This window comes from Gopherus evgoodei, chromosome 3 (assembly GCF_007399415.2).
Source record: "Gopherus evgoodei ecotype Sinaloan lineage chromosome 3, rGopEvg1_v1.p, whole genome shotgun sequence".
NCBI lineage: Eukaryota > Metazoa > Chordata > Testudines > Testudinidae > Gopherus > Gopherus evgoodei.
The window spans coordinates 8239846-8263972 of NC_044324.1; the positions used below are offsets into that span (position 1 = coordinate 8239846).

Genomic DNA, 24127 nt, shown 5'->3' on the forward strand with positions numbered 1-24127 from the left:
TCCTGATTTAAAAAAAGCCATCAGTGATGGAGAAGCCACCAGAGACCTTGTTAAATTGTTCCAATGGTTAGTTACTCTGTTAAAAATTTACACCTTATTTCCAGTCTGAATTTGTCTAACTCCTACTTCCAGCCACTGGATCATATTATATGTTTCTCTTTTAGATTGAAGAGCCCCTTATTAAACAGTTGCTCCCAACATAGGTACTTACAGACTGTAATTAAGTCATCCCTTAGCCTTCTCTGTAGTAAGCTGAATAGCCTTGAGGGGCTCAGTTGATCACAATCATTTTCTTGGCTCTTTCCTGAACCCTCACTCATTTTTCAACATCCTTCTTCAACTATGGACAACAGAATTGGACACTGTATTCCAGTAGCACTTGTACCACTGCAGATACAGAAGTAAATTAACCTCTTTACTTAGTGCTTAATTTGTGCCAGGGCTTGCAGGGCTGAGCCCCGGCACATTTAGGCTTGCTGCATCAGTTATGAATGGAAAAAAAAAATGGCTAGAGCCCCAGCACCTCTTTCATTACAAATTAAGTACGGTCTTTACTCCTACTCAAAATTCCCATTTATGCATCCCAGGATCACATTAGCCCTTTGGCCACACCATTGCACTGGGAGCTAATGTTCAGCTGATTATCCACCTCCCGTCCCCAAATCTCTCAGAGATCCTGCTTCCCAGGATAGAGTGCCCCAGCCCATAAGCAGGGCTTCCATTCTTTGTTACTAGAAGTATACATAAAATTTAGCCACATTAAAATGCATATTATTTGCTTGTGCCTGATTTACCAAGCAATCCCGATCACTTCATATTAATCACCTGCCCTCTTCATTATTTACCACTCCCCCAATTTTTGGATCCTCTCCAAGCTTCATGTCTAATAATTTTGTTTTCTTCCAGGTCATTGATGAAAGTGTTAAATATCATAGGGACAACCAGGGTACATCTACACTGCAATCAAACACCTATGGCTGACCCATATCAGCTGATCAGGCTTGCCAGGCTTAGGGTGGGGGGCTATAAAATTACAGCACAGACATTCAGACTTAGGCTGGAGCCTAGGCTTTGGGACTCTGTGACGGGGAGAGTCCCAGAGCCCAGGTGCCAGCCCAAGCCCACATGTCTACACTGCAGTTTAATAGCCTTGCAGCCTGAACCCAAGTCAGCTGATGCAGGCCAGCCATGGATGTTTTATTGCAGCTTATACACAAACAAATCCCTGTGGGACCACCTTAGAAACACACCTGCTCAATGATATTCCCAGTTTACAATTACAGTGGAACAAACCCAGCTTATTAGGGCTTGAGAATCAAGGCACGCGGAAGCAGAGCTGTTAGCTATGTCACTGATGAGGGAAAGCACCAGCAGATGAAAGGCCCCGATGAGGCAGCAGTGAGCAAGCCACCAAGTTTGAAGGAGATGAAACTCAACATTTAGAGACAGGTGCTGAGCTGATCAAGGTTCCATGACAGCAGCAGAAAGCACGGCAGGTGATCAAAGTACTGAAGCAGAAGGGGAGAATGAGACAAGCTGAAATACTGCCAATGACTGGGACAGCTGCCTCCCCCCAAATGTTAGTGCCCTAGGCAACCGGCTAGGTCACCTAATGGGTTGCGCTGGCCCCGATGACATGTGATCATGTCACCTGAACTGGAATCCATCTTTAATCTAGTGCTTTTCCAATGAGAAGGGGGAGGGGACCCAGAGGGACAAAAGATTCCCACCTTATGCAAAAGATGTATAAACGGATGGAACAGAGAAAAGAGTCAGCCATCATGAGGAATCCCCTAGCTACCACCTGAGCTGGAACAAGGGCTGTACCAGGGGAAAGGACTGTGCCCAGACTAGGAAGGCATCCAGTCTGTGAAATAAACTTATTGAAACATCTCTCAGGGTGAGATTTTATCTGTACTCAATTGTATTAGGCTTAGGTTTGCATGTTTTGTTTTATTTTGCTTGGTAATTCACTTTGTTCTGTCTGTTACTACTTAGAACCATTTAAATCCTGGCATGTAAGACTGGCAGGGAAAGCAGGGGCAGAAGTAGGTTTGGCACATCACTTGGCAATTCCCACAGGGGTTTCTGTGATTCAACCCATCACACCCCCTTCAATCTGATAGAGAGGAGACTCCAACCTTACAAAGGAAAGAGCCTTAAATATCCAGCTACTCAAAGCCATTCCAGCTATGCAGCTCAGAACCCCCTCAAGGCATGTTTACAACCAGGGCAGAACCTAAAAGGGTACATACATCCCCCACCCACCCCAAAACATCAGAGTCACAAACACAGGGACAACAGGGAGAGATGGCATCATCAGAACTGTAACTAAAAGATGGGTCAACAACAATGATTTCAGTGGCATAGCCAGGTGGAGGGAACAGGGGGAGCAATAAAAAAAACAAACGCTACCCGCTGTGGCACTTTTACTCATCCAGCAGTGCTTCGGGTCTTCGGCAGTGGGCCCTTCACTCACTCTAGGTGAGCTCGGGGGCACCGAAGGCCATGCCACCGAAGACCTGGAGTGAGTGAAGGTGCCGCTGCTGAATTGCCACCGAAGACCCGGAGTGCTGCCGGAGGAGTAAAATAAAAGCACCGCAGTACTTTTTAAAAAATTGCTCCCCAGGGTGAGTATAAAGGTGGCAGGAAATTGACAAGGTGCCACTTGTGCTCAGTGGGGGAGTGGATGCTCTCCCCACAGCTATGCTATTGAATGGTTTCCTGCCCCAAGCCTAGTTGCAAAGGATGATGGCATGGAGGTAGCAGTAAGGAACAACAGTCGTTTTCCTGTACTGCATGGAAAGATGTTGAGAAGCACTCTTAGAAGAGACATCTTGCTTCTCAATTATTCCATCTACGCCCCCAAGACAATCCGTGGTTTCTTGTGCAATCCCGATTCCATGATCCTGTGTGCTGTCAGAGACTTTCGATCACAAGAAACCTCTGTCTGATTTTGGAAGTGAGAGCGCTGGGTTCTCAGAAACAGCGATTCAGGAATTTACAGATGGTCCCTCAGCTCCTTGATGCTAGTTGGGCCTCTCCCAGGGAGCATACCTAAAGGCCTCATCTCACAGATTTCCAAATCCTGATCACTAGAGCCCTGCACAGATATAAAAGTTTAGATCTACACCAATCCACAATAATTAACTTGTATCCAACCTACACTCCACATGTAACCCCCACACTTCCTGGGTGTGGTATTCTGTCTCATCAAATGGCAGAGACCACTTAGAGAGAGATTAATAAGTTTACTTTACAGCCTTAGCTAAGAGCCATCTGGCTTTTAGCTTATGCAGCAAAGCCTCATGCATTTAGTTCCAGGAAGTCCCAGCCACCAATGACTGGGGTCTGTCCATGTTACACCCACTCCACCTTTTTTTAATATCTATATCTCCATTCCCACCAGTACTCTATCTCACTGTTAGAGCCATGCTCAGCTACAAACACTTTGAGCCATATCTGATTTGACAAGATGGTAGACAATACAACCATATCCACAGATTTGCAGGCTTTGTTGATCATACACATGCAGCAGGAGAAGTAGTGGGGAGCTCATATGCACCTGGGGACATAACTAAAGTCCCCAAGGGTTTAGATGATTATGCCTCCCACAAGGTCTGTAATACCATGTAGCCACTCTCCCCCCTTGCAAGCACCCTCTCATGGCCAGCAGTACCTCAGCAGTGCCCTGATTCCTCCCCCTTCAGGACCCTTTCAAGAACTCATTCAATTCAAAAGGCAGTTCATGCAAATCCCCTCTTGGAAGTCCAATTTGTTGAGTCCTCCAGTATATGCTAGCCCTCAAGCAGTTCAGTGTGTCTCTCATGATTAATCCAAAATAACACAAAGCACAAACTCACACTCATCACCCCAGGTGTCCTTTAGAGTCTCCCCTAGATCTCCCCACCTTGAGCACTTTCTCCTGTTCCCCCCATGACTCATGAGCCAACTTTTTACTCCCTGCAGTAACTCTAGGCATAACTAAACTCCCTCCCCCCTTCAGTGGCATTTCCTGCTGTTTTTATTGGGTGAGCACCTGATTCAACCCAGATGTGACTCATCCTGTAATCAGGGCTGGCTTAGCCCCAGATTCTCCAGTCCGTGGGGCAAGCCACCCTGTGACAGGGTAAAACGAGGGAAGAGCTTGCATCACTGAAGTGCCCCATCTGGAGCTGGGAGCTTGCAACGGCACCTTGGTGTTCCTTGAGCCCTAAGCCTGGCTCCTACCACATGGAAAGAACACAGTGCTCCATGCCATTCCTGTCGGATTAACCGGGTCTCCTGGGAATCACTAGAGGGGTCTCATGGGGCACATGTGCTATCCAGATGCCTTTGCTTATTAAAGGGGAGCTTGTAATAATGCCATGAAAGCTTTTATCTGCTGTGTTAAAGGCACTAATATCACTGTGCTCTGTGTGGGTGGCGAAATTAGACAAGAGTTCCTCCATGCTGACGTTTCCCCCCTGACATCCCCCATATTCATCTTTCTCAACAATTATCTTTTATTTTGATATCTTTCTATTTAAATCTGAAGAACCTCTTTCGGGATAATAGAGAGGCTAGATCTCTTTAATAACCAATCACCTCGCTATGCCAGTTAGGGGGGAACAGAGAGAGACAGTGAATGGTAAAGGGGAGAAGATGGCTCAATCAGATTCATCCCTCCAGACATCTGCAACAGGAACCATCCCCAGGGATCAGGAAACAAATGGTCCCACCCCTCCACAAGCTTCGGAGACCCCAGGGCATTCTGCTCCCTGACAGAGTATTGAGGGGAAGACAAGAGACGAAGGAGAAGCACTAAGGTACCTTGGGACTAGTTGTAAGAAAAAGAGCATCTTATTTCCTGGATCCCTTCCTGGATAAGAGGAGTGTTCAGTTTACATGGCCCTTTCAGTCCTTGGTCTCTGCCACCAAGGGGCCCAAGTTAGTGCCAATTGTGATATGCACAGCTGTCCACTAGCAAGTAGGCCAAAATGCTCCCCAATTCACTTCACATAGGGGGTCACTGAACAGGCATGAGATGGGAATGACATAAGAATGGCCATACTGGGTCAGACCAAAGGTCCATCCAGCCCAGTATCCTGTCTGCTGACAGTGGCCAATGCCAGGTGCTCCAGAGGGAGTGAACCTAACAGGCAATGATCAAGTGATGTCTCTTCTGCAATCCATCTCCACTCTCTAACATCCTGGCTAATAGCCATTAATGGACTTAACCTCCATGAATTTATCTAGTTCTCTTTTAAACCCTATTATAGTCCTAGCCTTCACAACCTCCTCCGGCAAGGAGTTCCACCAGTTGACTGCGCTGTGTGAAGAATTTCCCTTTATTTGTTTTAAACCTGCTGCCCATTAATTTCATTTGGTGGTCCCTAGTTCTTATATTACGGGAACAAGTAAATACTCTTTCTTTGTTCACTTTCTCCACACACTCATGATTTTATGTACCTATATCATATCCCCCCTTAGTCTCCTCTTTTCAAAGCTGAAAAGTCCTAGCCTCTTTAATCTCTCCTCATATGGGACCCATTCCAAACCCCTAATTATTTTAGTTGCCCTTCTCTGAACCTTTTCTAATGCCAGTATATCTTTTTAGAGATGAGGAGACCACATCTGTATGCAGTATTCAAGACGTGGGCATACCATTGATTTATATAAGGGCAATAAGATATTCTCCGTCTTATTCTCTATCCCTTTTTTAATGATTCCTAACATCCTGTTTGCTTTTTTGACTGCCGCTGTACACTGCATGGAAGTCTTCAGAGAACTATCCATGATGATGCCAAGATCTCTTTCCTGATTAATTGTAGCTAAATCAGCCTCTATCATATTGTACGTATAGGTGGGGTTATTTTTTCCAATGTGCATTACTTTACATTTATCCACATTAAATTTCATTTGTTATTTTGTTGCCCAAACACTTAGTTTTATGAGATCTTTTTGAAGTTCTTCACAATCTGCTTTGGTCGTAACTATCTTGAGCAGTTTAGTATGATATTTGTTTAATACTGACTTGGTCCAGGTTTTACTGGTGATGTAGAAATGAAAGTTTTGTGTACTTGCAATAAAATAACAGCATTTCTATGGTACAAGTAGTATGTGGGGAAGGGGGGGAGAGGAGTTTCCAGAGGGTTCACTGAACTCCTGTTGTGAGCATGCACCACCTCACACTCTGATTTTTTTCCCCTTCTGCTGTACAATCCCATTCACAAGACTTTGCAGCAACCACTTCTCTAGCTAAGGGCAACTAGGATTTTGAACCCACTGCCATTGTTCTGCAGGGGCTGCTATGAGTGATACATGATATGCCTGTCTTTACAACCCTCTGCCCTTTTATAGTGCCTTTCTAGCCTCAAAGGGCTTTAAAATGTTAACTTTACCTCACAATATTGCTGGGAGGGAGGGGTCACTTTTAGTACCATCTTCTCCTGAAGGAAAGTGAGACACAGAGAGTGGAAGTGACTTTATAAGGTCACTCAGTGAATCTGAGGCAGAGCTGGGAGGAGAACCCAGAGGTCCTGGCTCCCTGCTCCAACCACTAGGCTACACAGTTTCCCCAGGCTGGGAATGGAACTCAGGAGTCCTGGCTTCAAGGCTGCCTCCAACCACTGAATCCTGCTGCCTTTGCTATGCTAAAGATATTGCCGCCTGGGAAGGCTGGATATAAAGTCACAGAATGTCTGTGGCTTCAAGGCCACTACTGTGCTCTGACACAACTAGCCCAGTGATTGGGGATAATTAGCTGGGCCTCCTTGTGATTAAATTTCTGAATAAATACAGGTCACTTACCTGTCAGTGGCCCAACCTCCATGGCTCATTATGACTGGTCTCAGCTCAGCTTCAGTCCTGGGATCTCCCCTGGAGATCTGCTTCACTACAGCAATTCTCCCTCAGACACACCAGGAAAGGGAAAGATGAAGCCACGACTTAGACTTCTCAGAACCGGGAGATGCAGGGACACCAACAGACACGTTGCCCAGGGCCATGTCAGAGGCCTAGCAGCAGCCCTAGGGCTGGGCTGGATTTTTGAGGGGCATTGATCAAGGACTCCATGTCTCAAGAGATGCCCGGCCTGTCGGCAGCCCAATAATTTCTTGGTCTCGACATGGAGAGGCGAGCTCCGGAGCAGAGAGGGCTGGGTACTAGGCTATGCCCCGGGCCTCCCCACAATGCCATGCACTGGTGGTGTCTATGACAACAACTCCTCCTTTAGCCTACTTAGACTTAAGGCCCTGGCTGTTCCCCTGCCCCTCCTGCCACTTCCCCTTGCTGCTCCTGGGCCTTTCGCATTGCTTCCCCCAGCCTGTGGGGCAGGCCTGGATTCTTCATGGAAGGTGAGCCTTTAAACACTCACAGACTGTGCCCTCAGCAAGTGAGTGTTATTTCCCCTGAGGCAGCAGCCTTGGTTGGGAGAGCTGCAGACTGGTGCATTCAGGCCAAACTGTATGTATTAGGAAAGAAAAAATGCACAGTTTACAGGGGCGGGGACTGGTGAGCAGGACTGCTGGCTTCTCATGCTCTTGTGATTTAGATGCTAAAGTAATCCCCACCCCTGCTTTGTGGCTCAGAAACATCTCAAGGCTCTTTTGTAAGCACAGAGAGACCTGTTTCACCTCTGGCATACACACTTTGCTGCTTAGCACACCCTGTGAAGGCCTCCATCTCTCCATGCCATAGAACAAGGAGGACCAAATTGTCCCCTCATTCAGAACCAAGGCCAGGCTGATGTTTCAGTAGGCAGGTGCAGGGGCAGCTCCAGGCACCAGCACGCCAAGTGTGTGCCTGGGGTGGCAAGCCACTGGGGGCACTCTGCTGGTCGCCACGAGGGCGGCAGGCAGGTTGCCTTCGGCAGCATCCCTGCAGAGGGTCCGTTGGTCCCATGGCTTCGGTGGATCTCCCGCAGGCGTGCCGCCGAATCCGCAGGACTGGGGACCTCCCGCAGGCAAGCCGCCGAAGGCAGCCTGCCCACCATGCTTGGGGTGGCAAAATACCTAGAGCCGCCCCTGGGCAGGTGAACCCAAACAATCCCATTATTTAGCAAAAGGAAGGCTCCCATTATAAGGAGCCTGGGGCAAAGCAGAAACACTGGCTGCTATGCAGTGGACATCCTTCCTTAGTTCCCCATGATCCACTTTACATGTTTCCTCAGCTCATAAATCCCACTTTGTCTGGTTTCTTCTGCTGATAGTGCCTCGCTTGTTTAATCACTCATTCAGAAGAGGCTTATTATCTAGGATAGAGATGGCCCGGGGAGAGTATTTCAGAGCAGAATACTGTTGCTACAAGACCAGTTGGCGTGAAGATGTTCAGGTTGAGTGGAAACCAGAGGCAGGAAGGAGAGTGAGAGCTGGGAGGCTGTGCATCTGCAGGTCTCATCAGGACACTTGCAGCTGGCCCAATCCTTGTGCCCTCTCTCCTTTCTGTGGTAGAGGGTGCTGAGGAGGGGTATCATATAGGTGCACATAGGGTGAGCTCTTCCATATGAACAAGATGATCTAAAGAGCTGAGCTGCCTCCACTTTTTAATGGATAGAGGTCTACATCACCAAATGTCAGCCCCATCAGAGAGAGAAGAATAGACCATAGGGAGCATACTTCTCCCTCTCCCTCTGGGAGTGGTACCTTCCAGGGAGGCCCAGGATTAATTCTTCAAAAGTAATTTAGCACAGGACTGAGGGACTCTTTCTGCATAGGGCAGATATGCTGAGCCCTGCCCCCACCTGTGCTATATCTCAGGCTCCATGGTAAGTGTGATGGGATCCCCAGGGTGCAATGTGGAACAGGTACCACTGAGCCCTCTGGCTTGCCATCCTGGGCTCCCTCTCACACTGTGATGTTGTGACAAGCTGCAAATCTCTCCAGGTACTGCACTTACACAGACATCCACAGACAGGGACACACCCAGCTGAGTTACATGAATGCAGGGCACAGATTATCCAATAAATTCTTGGAATGTATTGGAGACAATTTTTTATTTCAGAAGGTGGAGACAGCTACTGGGGAGAGGCTGTTCTAGATGTAATTTTGACAAATAGTGAGAAACTGCTTGAGACTTTGAGAGTGGAAGGCAGCTTGGGTGAAAGTGATCATGAAATAATAAGAGTTCATGATTCTAAGGAATGGTAGGAGGGAGAACAGCAAAATAAAGACAGTGGATTTCAAGAAGGGAGTCCTTAGTAGACTCAGGGAGTTGGTAGGTAAGATCCCCTGGGAAGCAAGTCTAGGGGGAAAAACAATAGAAGACAGTTGGCAGTTTTTCAAAGAGACATTATTAAGGGCACAAGAGGAAACTATCTCACTGCATGGGAAAGATAGGAAGAATGGCAAGAGACCACCCTGGCTTAACCAGATCTTCAATGATCTAAAAATCAAAAAAGAGTCCTACAAAAAGTGGAAACTACGTCAAATTACAAAGGATGCATATAAGCAAATAACACAAGTACACCTCTACCCCGATATAACGCGACCTGATATAACATGAATTCAGATATAACATGGTAAACCAGTGCTCCGGGAGGACGGGGCTGTGTTCTCCTGCGGATCAAAGCAAGTTCAATATAACGCAGTTTCACCTATAACGTGGTAAGATTTTTTGGCTCCCGAGGACAGCGTTATATCGGAGCAGAGGTGTATGTAGGGACAAAATTAGAAAGGACTGATACAAGGGCAATATGCAGTAGCAGTCCCGAGGGAGGGAGCTGGGTAGGGCCCCAGAGTAGATGAGAGATTCTTTGCTGCTTTTACAGAGTAGATGAGAGGTTTGATTGTTAGCAACATAGAACCTATGATACATAAACTATTTTGATTCCACTGAGCAGAGGGCACTGGCACTCACGTATGCACCCTCCTCCCATGCAGTCCATTCTTTGCCTTCCTCAGCTACAGAAAGCCAGATGGTGTATTACATCCTTCAAGAGCCCTCAGTCTGAAAAGGATTCGGTTCCAAAGCCCTGGTACAATTAAGGCTGTGCATAAATACGGCATACAAGGAGCAGACCGTGACTAAGTTTTGAGGTGCTATCTCAGCAAAAGCAAAGACAATTAGTTATTTAGCAGCACACTGTGCAGAAATTGGGGTCCCCTGGGAAGGGCTGGAACAACCAAGCTCTCATTACCCATTCATAGCTGAGCTAACCCACCTGATGCTAGATAGGCTGTGGCATAGCTGGGATTTGAGACTGACTTGCCACAGTATTACAGCGGTGACTTTCCCTGTTTTTTTTTGACTATGTAAACCCTAGGATGATCCACTTAGTTCTTTGCAGACATCTCCCAGAGTCTCAAAGAGAGCCCAAGAAAAGGGATGAAGCTCAGGGTAGAGGCCCAGATAACATATTCATACAATGGACTAATAGGTCCCAGGACTAGGTCTGCTCTCAGAGAGGCACATGCAGCTCAGGATGGGTATGTCTGAGGGCTGAATGTGACTTCTACTCCTCATAACACAGAGTGATGAGGGTGGTGAATGACCTATTTAGAATAGGCCTACAGTATAACCTTCTGTCCTTCCCTCAGGGGGTGATGTCCTCTGTCCAGTGGGATGTGACCAGGTAAGCTGACCCACAGCCTTCTCAGTCACTCTGAAAGGCCATGATTACAGCATGATGCAGACCATTTCCTGTGTACAGAAAGGTGTTTTGTAGGAGTGCCAATAGATGGGTTAGTGCTCTCTCTCACACACAGGTATCCTCTCTGTCTCTCTGCTAATCTTTGGCACGAGTGCTGAATACATGAGTTTGCTCTGCAGACCCTCACCTCCAAAACCCAGCCCCAGCACAAGTGTGATGCCATGGGGTTGTCAGTTGGATTGTTGCATCCTAGCAGAGGGTGGCTTACCCAGGGCTAGGATTGAGCTCCATTGACTGGTGCATATTTTGGGAATGCCTAGGGACGGATGAACATTGAGGATGAATTTGCTGCTCATGTCTTCAGACAAGGGCCCGTAAGCCAGGGCTAGGCTCACTGATGGAGCAATGTCTGCGAAAGCTTGAGGCTGACTCAATCATGTGTTAAGGAGTTTGTGCATGGATAGGAACTGTGTGAAGAGGCAACTGTTACAACCCGGTTACAAACTCAGCAAAATTTCATAGTGTAGACAAAGTCCCATTTCTACCATATTAGGGGATATGGTTACAGCACAGCTATTTCCTCCCAGCTCAAAACATGACTTAGCCTTGCTCTGTACCTTGGACCAAACTAAGTTTTAACCATGTTCCCCAAAGTCTTGGACTTCTTAATGAGCTTTCATGTTGCAGGACTGTAGTAGAGGTAAAATAGCTTTGTCCCATCTACATTCCAAGACTGAACTATGTCTTAACTACTTAGCCACAGCAGAAAAAAAACTTAACCTAAGGTCCAGTGCTATCAGACACACTCATTTCAGGGCCCCCTGCAGTGTCCAGTGGACTGCCTGAGCATGCAGTGTTTAAGGACCATGCATCCTCTTTCTGCTCCCAACTGGCATCTGTTTATCGTCCTGGGCTCTTCCCCTCTGCTCCCCATCAACTGAGCTAATAGAACTTGGGCCCACTAGGCTTGTAAATGGCTTCAAACTCAATTGCCCTGGGCTGGCACACAGCTCTGGTACACTTTGCCAGCCTGTCTGGTAGATAAGGATGGCAGCGGCTTTAATTCCTCACTACGCCTTGACTGCCAACTCTGCTGCCCACTCACCCTAAATAAATGCTGTCCAAGGATTTGTTTGCCAATGCTCTGGCGATAAAGGGCCAATTCCACCAGATCTCCTTCCTCCATCCCTTTTATCTCATTATTTATCCAATTTGTTAGACAATCCACCTGCAGCAGGAGAGGGCCCTTTTCTTTTCCTTTTTTCCCCCTCCTATTAAAATCTCTGAACAAATCTTCCTGCACAGAACCTGGGCTGGATATTTAGGAATAAAAAAGTCTCTAGCAGCTATTACTAGGCCTTGAATTACCATTGATTGAATGATCAATAACAGTGGCTGTCTCTGCTCAACAAACCTTTCTGTGTTTAGTATCAGAGCGGTAGCTGTGTTAGTCTGGATCTGTAAAAGCAGCAAAGAATCCTGTGGCACCTTATAGACTAACAGACGTTTTGGAGCATGAGCTTTCGTGGGTGAATACCCACTTTGTCGGATGCATGCATCTGAGTGTGGCAAACTCAGGACACTTAGCTACCAAGAGTGGGGTAGTAATTAGTCCCAGAAGGCTTAACCATGAAGGAATAAGGTTCAGCTGGAACAGGGGTTACCAGGGAGGTAATTAGTTTCAGCTGGCCCCAATGACTGGAGACCTTTTTAATCCCTCCCGGGGGGGGGGGGAGTAGAGCAGCTGCCAGCGAGTAGAGGCAGCTGAACTTTAAAAGCTTTTCTTGCAAGGCAGGTTGCACTCTCCCCAGAAGGAGAGGACAACAGAACAAGGGCCTGACTGAGAAGGGATCAGCCAGACCCTGTGCGACTGTGAAGGGCTTTTGCTTTGCCCAAGCCTGTGTCTCCAAGGCTGAGAAGGACTGAGCTAGGAGAGGAGAGACAGGTACTTTGCCACACCGACGAAGTGGGTATTTACCCATGAAAGCTCATGCTCCAAAACGTGTTAGTCTATAAGGTGCCACAGGATTCTTTGCTGCTCTTCCTGTGTTTGCAGCAGGATCCTGTTTGCTGGGGCTCTGCTGCTGCCTGAGACTGTTGTGTCATCAGCAATCCACTCTGACTGCTGGGTCCATGCCAGGGCATAAGAAGACCTTGTGTGGAGACTCTAGACAGCACAGAGAGAACCACGGGGTCTGTCTGTGTCCAGCAACCTTAATAAAGAATCCCTTTTACATTTAACTTGCCTTTTCTCTACTGCAAGTGAGGGATGGAGTTGGGATTGCAAAGAGAATGGCTTGGGATTTGGGACATCAAAGTTTCCCTTACATCCTGGCAGTCCAGCATTCCACCTATTGGCCGACTGATATACTGAAAGCAAACATCATTACCCCTGCTGTGATGTAGGTCAAGACTATACCCATTTTGCAGGTGCAGAAACTGAATCACAGAAAGTGCAAGTTATTTTCCCAACTCTCATAGCAAGTTAGATGCAAAGGTGGTGGAAATCTAAATCAAATTGTCTCTCAAAGCTAGGGATGGTACCTGTGAGCCCTGAGTAGAACCTGGGAGACCGAGTACTAGTTCCCTGCACTAACCAATGGACCACCTTTCAAGCAAGATCCACAATTAAAATTCAGTAGCTGTAGTTTGCTGTCCCCTGATCTAACCACTAGGTCATAGATCATCCCTGTATCATTGCCTTGATGCAGCATATTGGGTCAAGTTTATGTTTCTTACCCTTGATGCAGTAATTCTTCTTGGCTGGCTCCTCCCTGTCCCCACATCCAGCTCAGGTGATTGTAGGGGAGGACTGTAGGGGGAGAGGGGCTTGGCTGGAGAAGGCAGAAGAAGCAGTGACCTGTGAGAGTTCCAGGGGTAGCTCGGCAATGAGAAAACATTAAAGCCGAAGAGCCCAATTGTGCTGCTAGTGATTCAGAAGCAAAACTTCAGTGGGTGCAGGATTGGTCCCATATCCGTTTGGTGATTCTTGTTTAAATAAAAAAAGGCTGCAAACTGGGGCACCCTGCTCTCTTAAAGGGATGGATGATCCCAAAGGCCAGAACTGGGGATCCGTCAAGAGTTATTTTACGGATCCTGGGCTGACACTTGCTGATAATGAAACAGGCACGAATGTTTGACTCTTCCCAGGAAACAGCTGCAAGATTAAAAAGCATCAGAACAAAATAAAATATATATTTTTTAAATTCTGGATTCGGATTCGTGATGTTGCAAGGGGATTAGTAGAGCCTGGGAGCTGGATCTCCCATCATAGTGCTTGGGTGCGCTAGGCCTCTTGACAGCAAATGCTGTCTGCTTAGCTAAGCAGCCTTGGGTCTCATTAGGAAGGGATTTTCCTCACCTCTACCTGGAATCTAGCCTTTCTAATAATCCTGTTGTTTAAGCTCCAAGCCTCTGGTAAAAAACTGCTTGCTCTTTATTCTAAACTGGAACTTCCTGATGAGGCAGCATCTTGGAGGATGGATGGACAGACAGACAACAGCGAACCTTAGATGGCTGAAGTGCATCATTCACTCACTGCAATGATGTTCCCATTCCAGGCCTTGTCCAGGGACTTCAGAAGAGAAATGGTTAGAACGTGGGAGTGGGAGTCAGTAGCACTTCAGTTCTTAGCTTAGCTCTGTCACTGATTTTCAGTATGACCCTGGGTGAGCACCTGCCATACTTAAAAAAACAACAAGGAGTCCGGTGCACCTTAAAGACTCACAGATTTATTTGGGCCTCAGCTTTCATGGGTAAAAAACCCACTTCTTCAGATGCATGGAGTGAAAATTACAGATGCAGCCATTATATGATGACACATGAAGAGAAGGGAATTACCTCGCAAGTGGAGAACCAGTGTTGTAAAATAGGTTACGGAAACAAACCAACCTCACTGAGGAGTTATGAGGCTTAATTGATCCATGCATGTGAAGTGCTTTGAAGATCCAGAACCACAGCCATCTGTAATGTGAGTGCAGTTTATCCTGAAATCAGGGAGTTACAGTAGTTTATGCCAGAGGAATTTGGCGCAACACTAACTCATGATATCCAATTATTGTCACATTGGAATTTTGTCAGCCCCAGTGGTAGTGTGGGCTGCTGCCCAGCTTACAGGACTCATGGCCTCCCCAATTCAAGGTGGGTTTTTGGAATGAGGCTTGATCACAATCACTTCTACAGGCATTAAAATGTCATCTACAGTGCTACAAATAACCCTCTCATTATCTACTGGCTCGTAATGCTACTCCCCAGAGATAACAAGCTGTGATGCTTCCTCTGAGCCATATAATAATCACCCCAATTAGTCCCAAGCAGCAGTTATTAAGCTCATGGCAGCGCTTTAGTTTACAAAGCAGAAATAATTAAGCGGGTGCTTGTGATAGTCATGTGGCTGGGAGTGACCAAGGATATTCCATGCTTTGTGGCTTGGGAAAGGAAGCAAAACTCATTTGCAAGAGATCCCACCACATGTGTAATGCAGTGCCCCCACAGCACCCTGCACATGAAAGCTCCTCCACACCAATATGCTTATTCTGTTGCAAAACCAATGGATACTTAGCCAAAGCAAATGCAATCAGTTGTTAATGCTGGGAATTGTTAATTCCTTGCATAGATCTCTCTTTCATCCAAATACTCTGACTATTAGATGGGTGGAGGACCCAAACCCAGCATTCATGATTGGTGCTTCTCTTCACAGGCCCAACTGGGCTAGTCCACAGCAGTTTGGTAAACCTTTTTCCTGGAAGCTGTTATTTTCTGTCTTAGAATCTGTTTTCACTTTTTATTTTAAACCATTGACCCTTCTGCTCACAAAAATAACCTTCTAAATGTGACGTGAGAGTAAACCAATGCCAGGAGATTGGCCTGAATCTGCAGACAGCCTAAAATACTAGTTCTGAGAGAGATGTAAACTGCCCCTATTCATATCAAAAGATACTTAACCGTGGAATCTAATGATGACAATCCAATGTCTATATTGATAATTATTTAAATTATCAAAACCATTGAGAAAAGAGAGCGACGGTTATATTATGAAGAGCTACTGTGTGGAGTCTGGGCTTGACATCCCAGAACTCCATTTTTGTTTTCTCTGTCTCTGATATTTTGGCCTAATTTTGAAGCATTTGCAAAGGTATTTCAAGCAATCTTATCTAGGAAAGAGGCAAACATCTTTCCATGTGCCTGGTGAACAGAGGCCGCTCTATTTATTTTGCCACCCCAAGCACGGCAGTCAGGTGGCTTTCAGCAGCGTGCCTGCGGGAGGTCCGCCGGTCCCGCGCCTTCGGCGTACCCGCTGCCCAATTGCTGCCGAAGCCACAGGATCGGCGGACCTCCCGCAGAAACGCTGCCAAAGGCAGCCTGACTGCCGCCCTCATGGCGACCGGCAGGCAGCCCCCCGCATGCGCTTGCTGCGCTGGTGCCTGGAGCCGCCACTGCTGGTGAAAACGCAACAAGTTCCATTAGCATTCCTTTGTGGACCACATGGGGTTGTGATTTCCCTTCTGGAAACACTTGTTGTCTCTTGCCGTGACGCTTGCAGGAAAGGGAAGTGTTAATTTCATGATTTTTAGTACTTAAACCACTATTGAGTATACTAGTCTAAGTTGTCTACCAGTATCTGTCCATCCATCCAGTTACCTGTTTTTTAAAATCAGATCTAATCTATTCTATTTCTGCATTTCTCTTTATCTAGGCATTTATACTACATTCATCACTCTGGCATCCCCAGATCAGACTGCCTCTTTTGGTGGCACATCAGCCCATGAATCCCACAGACTGCACAGAAGGGGGTTAATGGAATTTACAAGTCCATTATGACAAGAGGCAGAAATATTTGGAGGAGATGAAGCAGCAAAGGGGTTTAACTGACACCTCAGCAGGTATGTTAAAGCATTATGGCCAAATGCTCCTGAATGTAAGTCCCACTCCCCTGCCATATTTCAAATGGGAGCATCATTTGAGAGTCCCTGGATGCCCCCTGCTGTGTATTTTTCCTAGTTATCTTCCCCTGGTCTCTGGAGTTCATGCTCTGTAGTTTTACATACTTTGTTTTCCTTGTAAATGGCTCTGATTTTAAATATATCCCTCTGCACTGGAGCCACAAGGAGGTCTGCTCTGCTCCTTGCACTGCGTGTGGGTACAGATGGCTTATCTTCATCATGCCACATCCCAGGATTTGTGGTGTCAATGTGTTGCCTCCACTCATGTGGGGAGGCTTTGCTGATCCCTGGGAACAGAGACAGGAGAAAAACAGTGAAAAGAGAGAGAGAGAGAGAGAGAAAATCCAAGTCCCCTCATCCTAGTGAAACCCTCCAATCTAAACAGATCCCAATCCTTCATGTTTCAGAAGAGTTGTAGATTTTTACAAACCCTTATAGCACTATTCATTCATTCATTCACTTGTAGGTGAAATGAAATCTGAAAATTATTTATAGATCACTCAAGCTTCACTTAAGCAAACTGACCAGGGATCCGTCATGTTTGAGACATCATTTGTAATGTGCACAGAATTAAAAACCTGTCAGATCACCATGAGAGGCTGTACACTGTACATTCCCCCAGCTGTGCAGGTTCTTTGCACCCTGTCTTTGTAAGCCCCACGGGTGTCTCTACAAGTTCTCCCATAAGATGCTCCTAGGAAGTCCATCTGAAGTGGCTCTGCTGGCCTTAGTACTTTGTATTCCTGTGGCAAAAAGACACATTTCTCACAATGCCCCCTGCCATGGGTATTTGCAATGCAGAGCACTGATCGAGCACTGGCACTGCAGCTGGATGCAGTAGACTATGTGCTGACTTGGCACTGGATTTGTGGTTGGATGAAGTGGCTTGTGGCTTATGATGTTAGCAAAGTGTAGTAACAAAATGATTGATTATCCAAAGGTTACAGAATCTTTTGAATTTTCAGATCATCCTTCTGTCTCACATGGAATAAGAAGGTCCATGTAACAGCTCACATGTGATGTGAATATACTCAGTAGTCTATATAACTTCCCCTAGCTGATGCACACAACGCTTCCAGGATGTGATTTGATTGCTTGTACCTGATTCTGACATGTGACTCCATGGCAGAGGTCAAGGGATCACTTTGTTCTTGCAGGAATCCATCCTATAACATCTTACATTTTTAGATCCAGGTACACAAACTTGTGAACATACATATGACTGTAAGTACAAACATAGCAGCATAAATAATCATAATCACACATCAATATGGACAATAATGTACATGTACACGATCAGAACCTGTCACATTCCAGCAAACAGAAAAATATGCAGTTCCACACTAGCACACATCAGGATTCTCGTTCTCTCTGACACTCACATTCACAGTTCATGTGTGCATGCACACACATCCACATACACACACACACACACACACTTGCATCAACAGAGACATACAAATGCACTTACAGTTCCTGAGGATTTTCAATTACTCTAGGAGTCAAGCAGTTAAAACAAAGAGACCAATGATCCAGACTCTGGGACACAGAAATAAGCCCATGCAGAAGCCGGGGGAGGTGATGCCTGGTGAATTATGCATGACACAGGAAAGCCTTTATCTGTGTGGACAAAGGTCTATGCCAGGCGGCTAGGCTCTCTGCTGTACCTGTACTTTCCTTTTGCTCGCACTTTATCTCCACTCCCAGCTTGTAATTCAGCACAAATATCAGAGGAGGCTGGAAGATTAAGTTTCTCTATTTGCATGGCAAAGGGGTGAGGAGGGGGGGAATCTCACTCACTCAAGACTCCCAGCTGCTTAATCCTCAGACAGGCACAGCAGAAGAAAAAGGCAAAAGGCAAAATTCTATCAGTGTTGGCAAGAGAAAAAAAACCAAAGACAATTTCATGGTTTAGGAAGTGGTGTTTGGACCCTGGCACTAACTTGGCCTTAATGTGCTTTGCAGATGGCAGCCACCCAACACCTATATGAACACAAGAGGCACCCCCATGCGAGGCAGTTCACAGACTCATCCCTCCTGCCTTCCTTGTGGTGCCTTCCTCTCACAGTAGTTCTTTGCCATGCCCATGTATGAGCTGGCCACACCTACTTTTCTAAGTGGCTGTGTGGAACTTTGATCCCCCTCTAGTGTCTGATCCTCATAAGAGGATAAGTGTCTATTACAAGTGGCAGTGTAGAGAGTTGCTCTTTTAACTCAAGTGGTAGAGGCTCATGTTGTTAGTGCAGAAGGTCTCTAGGTACAGACTCTGCTGCTGACTCAACTAAGGTTGATTAAAAATGCACATGTGGAGAGCTGGTTTGGTAAATAGATGCTTTCACTCCGGTGCAAGCTGCTCCCTTTTGAAAGTGATTGTGTCATTTTCACTTTCTTGGCCTTGCCCAAGTCACAATTAGGGGAACAATCATGACCCTGGCTTGTCTTTTAGAAAGGGCTTTAACAAAATGTTCTATTAATACTGTAATAAAATGGTGTGTCTGGGGTGTGTGTGTGCATGGTCATGTAAGCACACTACTGCTTTCTAATGGATACAATCTGAACGTGTATCATAAGAACACCCACACTGGGTCAGACCTGTTGTTCATCCAGCCCCGTATTGTGTCTCTGACAGAGGCCAATGTCAGGTGCTTCAGAGGGAACAAACAGAATAGAGCAATTATCAAGTGATCCATCCCATCATCAAGTCCCAGCATCTGGCAGTGAGAGGCTTAGGGAACCTAGAGTATAGGGTTGCATCCCTGACCATCTTGGCTAATAGTCACTGATGGACCTATCCTCCATGAACTGATCTAGCTCTTTTTTGAATCCCGTTATAATTTTGGCCTTTACATTATTCCCTGGCAATGAGTTCCACAGGTTGACTGTGTGCTGTGTGAAGAGGTACTTCGTTTTGTTTGTTTTAAACATGTTGCTTATTAATGTCAGTGGGTGACATCTTGGTTCTTTTTCACCACACCTTTCATGATTTTACAGACCTTTATTGTATCCTCCCTAAATTTACTTTTTTTCCAACTGAACATTCCTAATCATTTAAATCTCTTCTCATATGGAAGCTGTTGCATGCCCTTAATAATTTCTCAAAAAGAACAGGAGTACTTGTGGCACCTTAGAGACTAACAAATTTATTTCAGCATGAGCTTTTGTGAGCTACAGCTCACTTCTTCAGATGCACAGAATGGAACACACAGAGGCCATGGCTACAGTGGCGCTTTACAGCGCTGCAACTTTCGCGCTCAGGGGTGTGAAAAAATACCCCCCTGAGTGCTGCAAGATATAGAGCGGTAAAGCCTCAGTGTAATCAGCGCTGCAAGTTACACCCATAGAGGATGTGGTTTACGTGCAGCGCTGGGAGAGCTCTCTATATTTGTATTTATACATACAAAGAACATGAAAAGGTGGAAGTATGCATACCAACAGGAAGAGTCTAATCAATTGAGATGAGCTGTCGTCAGCAGGGGAAAAAAACTTTAGAAGTGATAATTAAGATGACCCATAGAAGGTGTGAGGAGAACTTAACATAGGGAAATAGATTCAATTAGTGTAATGACCCAGCCATTCCCAGTCTCTGTTAAGGCCTGAGTTAATTGTGTCTAATTTGCATATTAATTTGAGTTCAGCAGTCTCTCTTTGGAGTCTGTTTTTGAAGTTTTTTTGTTGCAAAACTACCACCTTCAAGTCTGTCACTGAATGGTTAGAGAGGTTGAAGTGTTCTCCCACTGGTTTTTGAATGTTATGATTCCTGATGTCAGATTTGTGTCCATTTATTCTTTTGAGAAGAGACTGTCCGGTTTGGCCAATGTACATGGCAGAGGGGCATTGCTGGCACATGATGGCATATATCACATTGGTAGATGTGCAGGTGAACGAACCCCTGATGGTGTGGCTGATGTGATTAGGTCCTATAATGGTGTCACTTGAATCGATATGTGGACAGAGCTGGCATCGGGCTTTGTTGCAAGGATAGGTTCCTGGGTTAGTGTTTATGTTGTATAGTGTGCGGCTGCTGGTGAGTATTTGTTTCAGGTGGGGAGGCTGTTTATAAGTGAGGACTGGCCTGTCTCCCAGGATCTGTGAGAGTGAGGGATCATCTTTAAGGATAGGTTGTAGATCTTTGATGATGCGCTGGAGAGGTTTTAGTTGGGGGCTGTAGGTGATGGCTAGTGGCGTTCTGTTATTTTCTTTGTGGGCCTGTCCTGTAGTAGGTGGCTTCTGGGTGCTCTTCTGGCTCTGTCAATCTGTTTTTTCACTTCAGCAGGTGGGTATTGTAGTTTTAAGAATGCTTGATAGAGATCTTGTAGGTGTTTATCTGTCTGAGGGATTGGAGCAAATACGGTTGTATCTTAGAGTTATATCTGCGAAGTCCAGGTCTTCAAGGGATGAGAAGAGCGTCCATTTAATGCCTCTTGGCATGTCTTCTGTTGTACATCACATTACCCAGTCAATGGCAATGTTGAAGAGGATAGTAGACTGACAAAGTCCTGTTTTAACTTCAAAACTGAGCTTACTGTGATCAACATTGCAAGTAAAGTTGAAATAGAAGCTTTTGATGATGTTGATTATATGGAAAGGAATTCCATATGCCTGCAGAATGCACCATAAGCTGGTCTTACACAATACTTTGTTTGGCACAAATAAAAGCGTAATACTACACCAGTTATTACAATCACTGAGAATTCTTTTCTTTGGAATCTTCACTATAACCCCATTGGTCCACTCATCTGACACTTTTCCCCTTTCCCAGACTAATGTAAATAGAGGGGCCAGGATAGATACTGCTAATTTAGGATTTACCTTGAACAATTCTGCATTCAAGTTATCCTTGCCAGGAGCTTCCCCGTTTTTTAAGGATTTGATAGCTTGAATGATCTCTTCCTTAGTTGGGGTGTCTGTGCTGATATCAAGATCTTCTTCTCCCTCCTGGATGTTTGCTTCCTCTTTAGGTGGCTCCTTGTTCAGCAATTCTTTGAAATGCTCTGTCCAGTGCATTTCTTGTTCTATTTTGGTTGTTAATACGTGTCCTTGTTTGTTCCTGATGAGACTGTTTGTTGGTATCTGCCGTTTACCACTGATAAGCCGCGTCATTTTGTGGACAGTTCCTTGTTCACCATGAGCAGCTGCATCCTCTACTTGTGTTGCCAGAGTATCAATATAAAACCGTTTGTCTGCTCTCACAAGGCCTTTGACCTCCCAGTGTGCTTTGCTCTACTGCTTGTGGTATTTGTCCTTTAGCTTCTGGGATTTTGTGTCTAAAACTTTTTTCTTCAGGGCTCATCTGGTTTCTATGGCTTTCCATGTGCTGGGTGTAATCCACTCCTTCCTTCTCTTCTGCCTGTAGCCTAGACAGGCTTCACTACTCTGTTTATAAAAATTGTTTATAAATTGCTGTTACTTTGTCCCACTTCTTGTTATATTTGTTGGTCAGGAGTGTGGAAAAAAAACACACCCTTGACTAACATAAGTTCCATGGACAAAAGTGCCGGTGTGTACAGCGCTGTCGGTGGGAGACACTCTCCTGCCAACATAGCTACTGTTGCTTTTTGGGGGTGGTTTAATTATGCCAGTGAAGAGCTCTCTCCTGAGAGTGACCCACTCCTATAGACTCTGGCCGCTAGGCCACACTGCCCTGCACCTAAGGGCTGCTCTACAGACTGGCTGCTAGGCCGTGCTACCCTGACCCTAGGGAAGTCATGTCAGCTTCCCCATTTGTAAAGTGTAAGTAAGGGGGCTGGCCCACCATGCTCACATACAGTCCCCCACATAAATATCTAACACAGCAGGTACATATACACGTGTGTGCACGTGTCCAGTACGCAACAGCCACTCACATCATACACACACACCTACTTAACACACCAAATGCATGTACACGTGTGGGCACACACAAACAGTTCACAAATTCCCTTGTTCATTAAAGCTGATGCTATTTCTTGTCAGTTTCAGGCCTTTCCCAGCTGAGCCTGATTTATTGTAGAAATATCAGCAACTTCTCTTCCTTGTGCACTGAAGGCTCCAGGTCATAATTAGTAATTTATGCAGCTTCTAATCAATGCAAAATGTGAATTTTTAATCCTCCTGGCTTTCCCACAGGAGCCACTGTCTCTGAACTTGGCTTTCTATGAACAGAGAGGGATACAGACCTCAGCTGTAGAAAATACCATATAGCTGGTGGCACCAGCACCTTCCTGGAGATGCTTCACTGCCTAAGCCAAGCACCTGCCAATCACTGAAACATAGGCTGAAGGGCAAATGAGAAGCAGGGCCGGCTCCAGGCACCAGTACAGGAAGTAGGTGCTTGGGGCAGCCAACAGAAAGGGTCTGCATGTCCGGGTCTTCGGTGGCAATTCAGCGGCGGGTCCCTCAGACCCTCTCTGAGGGAAGGACCTGCTGCTGAATTGTCACCGAAGAATGAAGCAACGTGGTAGAGCAGCCGCTGAAGTGCTGCAATTGCGTTTTTTTTTTTTTTTCTTTGCTGTGCTTGGGATGGCAAAAACACTGGAGCCGGCCCTGGTGAGAAGGTGGCATGAGGCTAGGAATTTCAATGGGATTCTTATGTAAGAACAATTCAGTGATAGAGCGGCTGCAGGATCAGGAGCCAAAATACAGTATTTGGGGTCAAATCCTTTCCCTATGCGTGCAAATATTTCGCTGTCAGTGGAAGCTGATGCAGTTCCATTGTACAAGTGCAGAGGATGGAGGGGGGTGGTGGGAAGAGCTAGATGTGTGCGTGCAGTCCCTATAGAAGCTTTCTGCATGGCAATATGTAAGATATGGGTGGGATTGGGATGGGAGCAAAGGATTCAGATTTCAGGACCTGTTGCCAAACACTGGTGAAATAAAAGTTAATGTGACTGCAGCTTTTTGAGCTAAAGTTGGCCTGTCTCTAGTTATGTAAAAAGAGCATTTTCTACTAAAGCAAGTTGTTGCTGGCCTGGATCCTCCTAACTGCTGACTCCTGGGTCTCCACAGACTTGGATCTTGTGTCATCATTTACCAAGTCAGAACTCTCCGCTCACTCATCCTGTAGTAGCATCTTGCACTCCTTTGCAGAGGTAGACGTGTCTGAGATGCTAGGCAGTGGTGAGTCAAGCCCTGGAGAACTTCTGATAAACCCATTTGCTAAAACTTCCCACAGAAACAAGAAGTCTTTGAACTCTGTTGTTACCTCATCACTTATGCAGGTGTTTTAATATTTGTGTATGTGATTTAAAGGGAAAAAAAGAGATGGAATGGAAATAGACAACAGCACAGGAGAAAAACAGCCTTGTTCACAGGAATCTGAAGCAACTACCAGTGTTCAGATGGGTATATTTGTCATGTGATGCATTCCCCCCCCCCCCCCCCAGCAATTTTGCAGTTTTGAAGAAGTATGTATTTTGGAAGCAGGATTAGAAGTCCTCCTGGGTCCTGTGGAATGAGCAGATCCCCCAGAGAGATGGTTTCTCGTTCAGGCTTTGGGGTAACAGTGGCAGAGAGAAAGCAACCTTCCAAGTTCTCCTCCCTTTGAGTGAGAAGTTATAGAAACTGGGAGAGAGCTGCAGGCCTGCGACTCAACAATCCTGGTCCTCAGCATTCTCCTTGGTTTTGATCTAGTGACTAA

General features: G+C 46.0%; 1 protein-coding gene across 2 annotated transcripts in view; it reads right to left on the reverse strand.

Moving 5' to 3' along the window:
- The window catches only part of ASIC1 (acid sensing ion channel subunit 1), a 177788-nt gene that overhangs the window by 128334 nt on the left and 25327 nt on the right, over positions 1 to 24127 (reverse strand). Inside the window, exon 1 of one of the 2 annotated variants that reach the window (XM_030554921.1) lies at positions 212 to 293. The exons of the other annotated variant lie outside the window; for it this stretch is intronic. The gene's annotated coding sequence lies outside the window, so the exon portion shown is untranslated. Of the gene's footprint in view, positions 1 to 211; positions 294 to 24127 lie in introns of those variants that run through there. 2 annotated transcript variants of the gene reach the window in all.